General features: G+C 40.6%; 1 long non-coding RNA gene across 1 annotated transcript; it reads right to left on the bottom strand.

Moving 5' to 3' along the window:
• Nucleotides 1-4,207: 4,207 nt before the first annotated feature.
• Nucleotides 4,208-9,741, bottom strand: LOC120930322. The gene is made up of 3 exons (XR_005747704.1): nt 9,662-9,741; nt 6,628-6,808; nt 4,208-5,128 (listed from the first exon to the last, which is right to left on the bottom strand). It is a non-coding gene; the product is annotated as an uncharacterized LOC120930322 (long non-coding RNA).
• Nucleotides 9,742-11,068: the final 1,327 nt, after the last annotated feature.

Genomic DNA, 11,068 nt, shown 5'->3' on the forward strand with positions numbered 1-11,068 from the left:
CTACACAAAATTTAACTAAACTGAACACAAAACTTAGCTTTTATAAAAGCTCTTTAGGGAAAACTAAACAAAATTTGAACTGAGATGCCTATCAAATATCACTGAACAGTGAACCTGCAAGATCTGACAGTAACACAAGATGAACAAAACTTAGCTTTTAGAAAAGCTCTTTTATAAAGCTCAGATCAATATGTGTTCTGAAATCTCTTGCAAATATAACTGAACAGGGAGGATTGCAGGATCAAACAGTAACACAAATGAAAAAAACAGCACAAAACAGCACAAAACGTAGCTTTGAAAAAAGCTCTTGGGTCTATTGCTTTGAAAAAAGCAGTTGATATACTGGAAAAGATCCACTGGAATCACTAAATAGCAATGCTGGTGATGATCTAAATCAATCAAGAACAAAGACACAGGAAACCAGGAAACCAGGAACACAGAAACAGCCTCCACACTCTATAGCAAGCTTCTGAATCTGCAATGAAATGGTGCTGGGAGTGAGCTTATATAATGTCCATGCAGGCAGGTTCCTATTGGTTGCTAACCTGTGACGAGTGTGGAAGGAGAACTCTGATTGGCTCTGATGCAAAAGGGCGGAGCAAATAATCGCGCAATATTCCTATTGCCGAATATTCGCATTGCGAATATTCGGCAATATAAAATGATCGCTTCAGCTACTCGGCCCAATGGCTCTAATCATACCAGCAATGCTTTCAGACGTCTATGGAGATCACTAGGATGTGATCTGTTTTAAAAATGAAACTGTAAAAATCGCTCTGATGCGGAAGATCGGGGCGAGGAAAATAATCGCGCGATATTGCGTTTGCCGAATAATCGCATTGCGATCTTTCTGGAAAATTCAATGAACGCTTCAGCTACTCGGCCCAGGGTCTCTAATTATACCAGCAATGCTTTTAGACGTCGATGGAGATATCTAGGATGTGATCTGATTCAAAAAAAAAATTGTAAAAAATCGAATATTCGGAATTGCGAATATTCACCGCGAATTTCGAAATATAGCGCGATTTCTCGAATATGCTATATTCGAGTCGAATATTCGCAATGCGAATATTCGTGAGCAACACTATACGCTACGCCGCTGTAACTTACATTAGGCCGGTTCGAATCCCCAAAGAATTTGGGCCGTAAGTTACGGCGGCGTCCCTAAATTTCCCGCCGTGCATTGCGCGAAATGACGTCGCAAGGACGTAATTTTTTAAACTTAGACGTGACTTACGTCCATCCCGATTCACGGACGACTTACGCAAAAAAAAATTCAAATTTCGACGCGGGAACGACGGCCATACTTAACATGGCAAATCTATAAAGCAGCTTTAACTATACGCCAGAAAAATCCAACAAGAGACGACGTAAGAGAATGCGACGGCCGCGCGTACGTTCGTGGATCGTCGGAAATAGCTAATTTGCATACCCGACGCGGAAAACGACGTGAACGCCACCCAGCGGACGCCAAAGTATTGCATCTTAGATCCGAAGGCGTACGAAGACGTACACCTGTCGGATCTAACCCAGAAGCCGTCATATCTTGTTTTGAGGATTCAAAACAACGATACGACGCGGGAAATTTGAAAGTACGCCAGCGTATCAGTAGATACACCGGCGTACTCGCTCTGTGGATCTGGCCCATTGAATGCATTTACTGAAGAAATTATAGGAAATAATTATGGCAGCAATGAGCTGGAAAAATTACGGATAGTGATCTTAAAGCGGGAGTTCACCCATAAAACAATTTTTTCAAGCAATCCCCTTAGATGGATGCTCATTTTGTCCAGGGGAATCGGCTAGTTGTTTTAAAATATGAGCTGTACTTACCGTTTTCGAGATGCATCTTCTCCGTCGCTTCCGGGTATGGGTCTTCGGGAGCAAGCGTTCATTCTTGATTGACAGTCTTCCGAGAGGCTTCCGATGGTCGCATCCATCGCGTCACTAGTAGCCGAAAGAAGCCGAACGTCGGTGCGGCTCTATACTGCGCCTGCGCACCGACGTTCGGCTTCTTTCGGAAAATCGTGACGCGATGGATGCGACCGTCGGAAGCCTCTCGGAAAACTGTCAATCAAAATAGGAACGCCCAGTCCCGCAGCCCATACCCGGAAGCGGCGGAGAAGATGCATCTCGTAAACGGTAAGTACAGCTCATATTTTAAAACAACTAGCCGATTCCCCTAGACAAAATGAGCATGAAGCTAAGGGAAAAAACCCCTGCTTTAAAATAGATGGGACATTATCAGTTTCAATAATGTCACTACAGCAAAAATATCACTACAGCCTTTCGACTATAATATTTCTAGTACAGTGGCGAGCAAAACTCACTGTGGCATGGAGGGGGGTCAATATGAGTGGGGCAATAATGTGGAGGGATAATATTCATGGTAATACTGCAATACACTTATAATATTCTATATTATTCTATATTCTATCTTTTTTTTAATAGAATTTGATATATATATATATATATATATATATATATATATATATATATATATATATATATATACAGTATATATATTATATGCTTGTTTTAAATATTTTCCTTTAAAGAAGCCTTCTGCGTGCAGCTGTCCCAGCACCCCCATTACATACCTGAGCCCCATCTCTATTCAGCGATGTCCAAGTGTCTCGGCCATCCAAGATTCTTCCTCCTAATTGGCTGAGACACAGCAGAAGGACCCAATCAAAGTCAGTCAGCAAATCAGGAGAGAGAGGGGGTAGGGCCAGGCCGCATCTCCATTACTGAATAGACACAGGGAGCTGTGACTCAGCTTGGATGCCCACATAACAAGCTGCTTGCTGTGGGGGCACTCAACAGGAGGGAGGGGCAAGGAAATCTGAAAAGGGACCTGAGAAAAAGAGGATCTGGGCTGCCCTGTGCAAATTAACTGCAACAGAGCAGGTACGTATAACATGTTTGTTATTTTTATTGAAAAATATTTGAATTTAAAATCATTTTAAGTGATCTATGTAGATTGCAGGGTCTTTGACAAACCCTGTGGCAGATTCTTATCTTTTTGTTGCTCTAAAGAAATATGTCAGGGATCGGATGGGAGACTAAATTGATGAGGTCGGCCTCTCTTATATCTCCTGTCCTGGCTCCGCTGAAGGTGAAACAGAGGAAGCCGAAGGACAGGAGGGACACGAGTGCCTGGAGCCGGGGGTCCCGGGGGAACAGCTTGGCAGGGTTCAGCGGCCTGGAGTAGTCCGTGATGAGTTGCGCATGAACAGGTGAAAGCCAGGCAGGTAACCGAGGGTTAACAGTGACCAGGGGCATAGACAAGAGCAAGGTCTCAGGGATAGCCAGGTTCGTCAGCAAGCGGGCAGTGAGGTACCGAATCGTAGACAGAGCCAGAGTCAGGAACGGAGCCTGGTCAGAATACTGGGAAAACATACAGGATCAAGCAGGATTACAGAAACAAGCTGAAGATCAGTCAGCAAGGGCACAAGAGCCCAGACACCCTTTAAATAGGCTGTCTGGCGCCAAACTGAATTAGGCTCGTACGTGTGCGCGCGTGCCCGTATCTGTGCGCATGCGTGCCCGCAATTGCGAGCTCTGGCGCGCATCTGTGAGCCATTCTATGGCAAAGACTATGCGCTTGCGCACGTCTATGTGCAAAGCATCTTACGGGAATTCCCTGACAAAATAGCTGTATGTTTCACCATGTTCTTTGCAGACTGAATCTGAATGGGAGGGACTGTTTCAATATAATCACCTGGTACACTCTTATGCCGCGTACACACAATCAGGCTTTTGCCCGGCCAAATCTCATCGGCCTTCCATTGGAGAAAAATAGAACATGTTCTATATCTAAACTCTGATGGAATTCATCGGAATTTCAACTCGATGGGGCTACACACGATCGGAATATCCAATGGAAAAAGTCCATCAGACTTTTTCCATCGGAAATTCAGATCGTGTGTACAAGGCATTTGTGTTCTAATGAGAAAAGCTGGCCAGCGTGCATCTCACTGGAAGTATTTAAACATTAGGGAGTATCTCACCAAAACAGATCCAGTATTCCTACTGCAGGGGGTGCCTAAATATGTATCTTAGTGCAGATTTTTGGTTCAGACACCTGGTTGTTATATTACATTGAATTTTACAGAAAATCACAGCAGCTGCAATTTGAAAAGGAAAGATAATTTTTAATAACGTTAAATTACAACATTTTTTTTTTCTATTAACAATGGAGTTACCATTTAAAGTATTGTTTATTTATGTCAGCCATATATCAATATGTTTTTTTAAAACATTGATTAAAACACTTTATAGACATTTCTTTCCAGAACCTACTGGGCTATGGCACCAAAATGAATTACATTAGTTACTTTGGTTTAACATTTATTCAAGCTGCCCCACACCAAATAACCTAAAAAAAAAAGACTGCTGGGCTTCACTCAACCATACAGAACTGTGAGAAGCTGTGCTCTCTGCAGTGCCTCCATTGCTTGCTGTTACTGTTTTTTACACTGGTGATGAGCAAATCAGTTTGAAAATAAGATTAACAGGCTAATTGGAAATGTTATTCTCCAGAGCATAGCTATGCTCAGTTGTCTATTCAATTCATGAATCATGATTCCTTGGGCTTTCTATTTGGATGTTTTCCTGTAGCTCAGATAAATGAACATACAATATTCAGGAGAATACATTTTTTGTTAATGGGCAAAGTTATTGAGCGGCTGTATTTCCAATACTTTTATACACCAGGCTTGATAGATAAACAGATACGTATCCTGCACTAGAGTAGACGAAGGGTCAGGATTTCAAATACAAAGTCAATGACCACATTTTAAGTAGTAAGTGTACGTTGCCACATCCCAAACGCTAACAAGACTACACAAGGACAGAAGGAGAATATCCTTCTGAAATAAGGGACTTTTAAGGCGTCATACCAAAACTGACAACATATATATTTAAAACATGATTTATCTGTTCCCATTAAAACAAATAGTGGAATAATGTATAACCACCGATGAATCACATATAATATGCTGTACATCATTTTTAAAACCAATGCAAATACAAAAGATAACAAAACTTGTTGCTGTATTCCATTGATTATTGCCAACGCATCTCGAAGTCCATTACTGCTTCATCAGGGTCAGTATGGAATAATCTGAAAATTAAGAAACATTTTGACAGTACAAATATTGTAACAATTTTATTCCATATTACATGTATCATAGCCATTTGGGCTTACCACTATGATTTGAAAATGTTAACCAATAACTCCAAGAAGGATGTCCACACAGGACCTATACACCAACCCCTGTGTAGCAACATAAGAGGGTGGTCTTCTGGTCAGTAGACCACCCAGAGGGGAGAAGAGTGCCACGACCAGCCACACCTGAATAACTGCAAGAAATGCCAGGGAGTATCACTGAGTGTACCAATACTAACTGTGCAAAAGGGGCCATGGGAATAAAGGTGCTGACTCACATCCAACAAATATTCACAGACCTAATATGAAAACAAAACCAGCAACAAGCAACTAAACACACGCCCAGCACACATCACTCAGCCAAACTGGCCCAAATGCAGGTAAATCATCCTACTCCTGGTCCATATATTTCATATTGTTCAAAGCTGCCTGGCCCTATGTGAAAAAGTAATTGCCCCCTCCCATACTGAATCATGAATGAACTGTGATTAACTACAATTTTTGGGAAAGCTGAGTTAAATTTCACTAACCACACTCAGAGCTAATTCCTGTGTGACCTGTTGAATCAAGAAATCACATAAATAGAAGCCGTCTGACAAAGTAAAGCAAGCTAACAGATCACAAAAATCCACACATCATGCCACAATCCTAAAAAAAAAATCAAGAACAGATTATAAACAAACTTGTATTGGTCTAGGAAGGATTTCAAAGCCATTTCTAAGGCTTTTGAATGCCAGTGAACCATGGGGAGAGCCATTATCCACAAATAGAGATACCTTGGAACAGTGGTGAACCTTCTCAGGAGTGGCTGGCCTACAAAAATGACTCCAAGAGCATGACAAGCATTCTGAGCTCTACCCGGAAGACCTAAAGGAGAATGTCTGGCCATCAGTTTGTGACCTCAAGCTCAAGTGCACTTGGGTTATGCAGCAGGACAATGATCCGAAACACAACAGTAAGTTCACCTTCAAACGGTTCAAACAAAGCAAAATTTAGGTTTTGGAGTGGCCTAGTCAAAGCCTGGGCTTAAATCCAATTGAGATGCTGTATCATGACCTTACACAGGCTGTTCATGCTGGAAACAATTCTGCAAAGAAAAGTGGGGGAAAAATTGCTCCACAGCAATATGAAAGACTCATTGCCCATTACTGCAAATGCTTAACCACAGTTGTTGCCGCCAAGGCTGGCACAACCATTCATTAGGTTTAGGGGACAATTACTTTTTCACATAAAGCCAGGCAGGTTTGGACAGCTTTTTTGCCTTAATAAATGAAACTATCATTTAAAAACTGCATTTTGTATTTATTTGGGTTATCTTTGTGTAATAATAAAACTTGTTTGATGATCTGAGTCATTTAAGTGTGACAAATATGCAATAAAAAAAATCAGAATACTTTTTCACAGCATTGTATAAGGGGGTGGGATACAAATTCCCCCCCTAGATGGAAACTTACAAAAGTCTGTACATTAATGGTACAGTGCTGAAGTTCGTGAGCCATCTGGGGACATAATGACGGGGAGCTGTGGTGGCAAGCTCAGCGATAGCAACCGACACAGACAGCATCCAAGATGGATATGGGTCCACAGAGCACTTCTAGTATAAAATGGGAATGAGCGCTGCCAATCAAGTGGGACCTTTGTGAAATGTGAAAGAAATAATATCATGGTTGATAAAAAAAAAACAGTGCTCATAATAAAATTGATAGGTGCAAAGGTTTGCAATTGGGGCGAAACAGAATAGAAGGTAGGTGAATGGAAGTGGAAAATTGGACCACCAAAACCCCAAGGAAACAAGGATAGGATGAAGAAAACAGACATCATGTATGATTCCAAAAAATACCTGGTATTAGGAAGAGAAAGGAGGACCGTGACCCATGGTGATACACAGTGTGTGAAAGAGAGCCCTGTGTGCCCAGCCTACCCAAGGGAGAAGCGTATATAGGTGCCACCACATAGCAACCCCCAAAGTCGCGCACACCTTCAGTGTGAGAGGGAGGAGCCATCCCCTAGGTGGCCAATCGCCCTGCGTCATTGCAACCTCCCATGGTGCTCGCGGAGATGGAGGCCGCATGTCGTGTATTGTGACGTCAATGCACAGTGACGGTGCACCCCCCCCCCAGAGGCGTCTAAAGAGGCAGGGGAAGGGAGAAAGCCCTCTGTGAGCATCGCAGTTCCCGGACTGGATGAAAACAGATGGCCCAGCAATACCAACTCATACACCACCAATAGACACAGATTGACTAATGTTGTATGCCCGGTAAAGAATAGTGTTGAGCAGAATATGCCATATTCGATTTCGCGATATATCTCGAATATATATTCGAATATTCGAGATATATTCGCTAAATTCGAATATTCGTGATATTTTATCGAAATTAAATGATTGCGATTTTTCGCTATTGCGAATGCGAAAATAATTGCGATTTTTTTATAACTGCGGTAGGAGCACTCTGATTGGCTCAGAATATTCGTGATATTTTATCGAAATATCGCAACATGCGAATGCGATATTTATTGCGCAATTTCGAGAAATGCTGGAGGAGCGCTCTGATTGGCTCAGAATATTCGTGATATTTTATCGAAATATCGCAACATGCGAATGCGATATTTACTGCGCAATTTCGACAAATGCTGTAGGAGCACTCTGATTGGCTCAGAATATTCGTGATATTTTATCGAAATATCGCAACATGCGAATGCGATATTTACTGCGCAATTTCGACAAATGCTGTAGGAGCACTCTGATTGGCTCAGAATATTCGTGATATTTTACAATACAAAATAATTGCGAATATTCGGCAAATGCGGAAGGAGCACTCTGATTGGCTCAGAATATTCTTGATATTTTACAATACAAAATAATTGCGAATATTCGGCAAATGCAGAAGGAGCACTCTGATTGGCTCAGAATATTCTTGATATTTTACAATACAAAATAATTGCGAATATTCGGCAAATGCAGAAGGAGCACTCTGATTGGCTCAGAATATTCTTGATATTTTACAATACAAAATAATTGCGAATATTCGGCAAATGCAGAAGGAGCACTCTGATTGGCTCAGAATATTCTTGATATTTTACAATACAAAATAAAAAGTGTTTTGCATTGGTGGTGATTCTTTACTCTATCCATCTGTCACAGCCGTTTGTCAATCAAACACCTTGAAGATTGAACACGTTCATGCTGCATGCTTTGGACTTTTTTTCACTTCACATATCAAAGACATTTTTATGAAAGATTATTTTTCTATTATTGGGACTATATTTCTTTATATATTTGTTTCACTGTGTATTTCACAAGTTATTTGCGCTTGCTTATTTTATAATTTGCCCACATGTCTTGTCACTAGACATATTTTTTATTCTTGTAGAGCGACTCCATTTTCTGTCTTGTATTAAATTATGTTGTATAACATTTTTGAGTTGCTGCTGTATTCTCCCCTTTTTTTAAGCTATGCGCAATTTTTTCCTTCTTACAAAAAAAAATAATATCAAACATACAAATATTCATAACAGAAACATACACAAAGCCCCCCCCCCTTTTGCATCAGAGACAATCAGAGTTCTCCTACCACAGTTATCGAAAATTCGCAATCATTTTCGCATTCGCAATAGCGAAAAATCGCAATGTTTTTTTTTTCAATTTGGCAACATAAAAGGATCGCCTCAGCTTAGCTACTCGGCCCAGGGTCTCTAATCATACCAGCAATGCTTTTAGACGTCGATAGGATGTGATCTGTTTTAAAAATCAAATTGAAAAAATGCGAATATTCGGAATTGCGAATATTCACCGCGAAATTCGAAATATAGCGCGATTTCTCGAATATGCTATATTCGAGTCGAATATTCGCAATGCGAATATTCGTGAGCAACACTAGTAAAGAAATAAAGGAATAATGCACCAAAAATGTACTTTGTATCATAATACAGCTAATAAAAAAAATGTAAGGATAAATTAGGGGAGGCTAGCATAGGGCCAACTAAAAGCAAGAATTGTATTTGGTTGTATTGGTCTAAACGCCACTGCATGCTCCCATCCCTATTGAAGGCACACTGGCGATGCCTTATTAGATGAACCCTGACAACACCTTTGTTATATAGTGCACTCTTTTCACACATCTATAGTCTTCTAATAATATAGAATTTCTGAAGAAATTATAAGATATCACATATAACTATACATTGATTTATTTCTAGTAATTCAAGAGAACCACATTTGAGGATCATTAAATAAGGCTATCTGTGATGTCTGATTTTTCAAAAGACTAATGCAGGCAGCTAAAAGGCATTTAAGTGAGCTAAACTTTAATTTATTTGAATGTGATTAATGTCTTGTTAACCTTTAGAAGATTTTGATGAATGACATGCTTAGTAGAATAATGTTTAAGTTTAAGGCAAGAATTTTATCATAGAAGCGTAATCCAGACCATTGCCTATGATTATGTGAATGTAATAGACATTGTTTATTATCTAGAAAGTGGTACGTACCTGCTTGGTTTGGCAAGAGGAAAGCTATGTCACCTGAGTAGAGATCCCCCACGGTGATTAATTAAACCTGTTCCACATCTAAATTGAAAAAGGGGAAATGATTGAAGCTGTTTCTGGTAAATCATTAATCATTCTGTTTGTCGTTCAGTATATATTTATCATTTAGATTTACATAATAGAAAATGAAATGTTAACTTAATTTACCACACTTACTAAAGTAGGTGAATTGCAATAAGGTTTCAGATATATGCAAAAAAATTGTATCTGTAAATAAATTAATAACCAATCATTGTCTTAAGTAAGTAAGTCAAACTATTGGGTTGATTTACAAAAGGCAAATAGGCTGTTCACCTTGCAAGGGAAGTTTCACTTAGGCCTCGTACACACGGGCAAACATGTCCGATGAAAACGGTCCGCGAACCGTTTTCATCGGACATGTCCGCTCGGAGATTTTGGTATGATGGTTGTATGATGGTTGACGTATACGACACCGACGTTCTCTGACGCGGAAGTTCAATGCTTCCACTCATGCGTCGAATCACTTCGATGCACGCGTGGGATTTCGGGCGAGCGGACATGTCCGATGAGTCGTACTGACCATCAGACATGTCCGACGGACAGGCTTCCAGCGGACAAGTTTCTTAGCATGCTAAGAAACTTTTGTCCGCTGGAAACCTGTCCGCTAGGCTGGAAAACTGTCCGGTCGGCCCTACACACGACCAAACATGTCCGCGGAAACTGGTCTGCGGAACAGTTTCAGCGGATATGTTCGGTCATGTGTACAAGGCCTAAGAAGAGAATTTTCCCTTGCAAGTGAGGTGAAGCTCTGCCGACTCCTATCCTCCAGTCTCTTTCCTTGCTCATGATTGGATATTCTTTTCAAAGTGAAATTTTACCAAATCACTAAGCTCTGGGGCCTTGCAAAGTGAAAAACCTATTCACTTTTAGTAAATGAACCCCTATGAGACTGGGGGCTTTATTTACTAAAGGCAAATCCACTTTTTACTACAAGTGCACTTGGAAGTGCAGTCGCTGTAGATCTGAGGGGGACATGCAAGGGGAAAAAAAACAGAATTTTTGTTTATACATGATTGGATGATATAAATCAGCAGAACTTTATCTCAGTTCAGAGCTTCCCCCATCAAATCACTCTGAAGCTATTACCTTTTGTATCACCACCCCCTCCCTTTAGAATGTAAGCTTTACAAGTAGGGCCCTCCTTTACCTTCTGTATTGAATTGTACTGTAATTGTGCTGTCCTCCCTCTACATTGTAAAGTGCTGCGTAAACTGTTGGCGCTATATAAATCGTGAATAATAATAATAATACCTTATGGCATGCTCACTAGATATTCCAGTCTCCTGGAGCTGCAGTCTTTGTCAGCTTCTTCCACAGTGACAATGCCTG

Source organism: Rana temporaria, chromosome 3 (assembly GCF_905171775.1).
Source record: "Rana temporaria chromosome 3, aRanTem1.1, whole genome shotgun sequence".
NCBI lineage: Eukaryota > Metazoa > Chordata > Amphibia > Anura > Ranidae > Rana > Rana temporaria.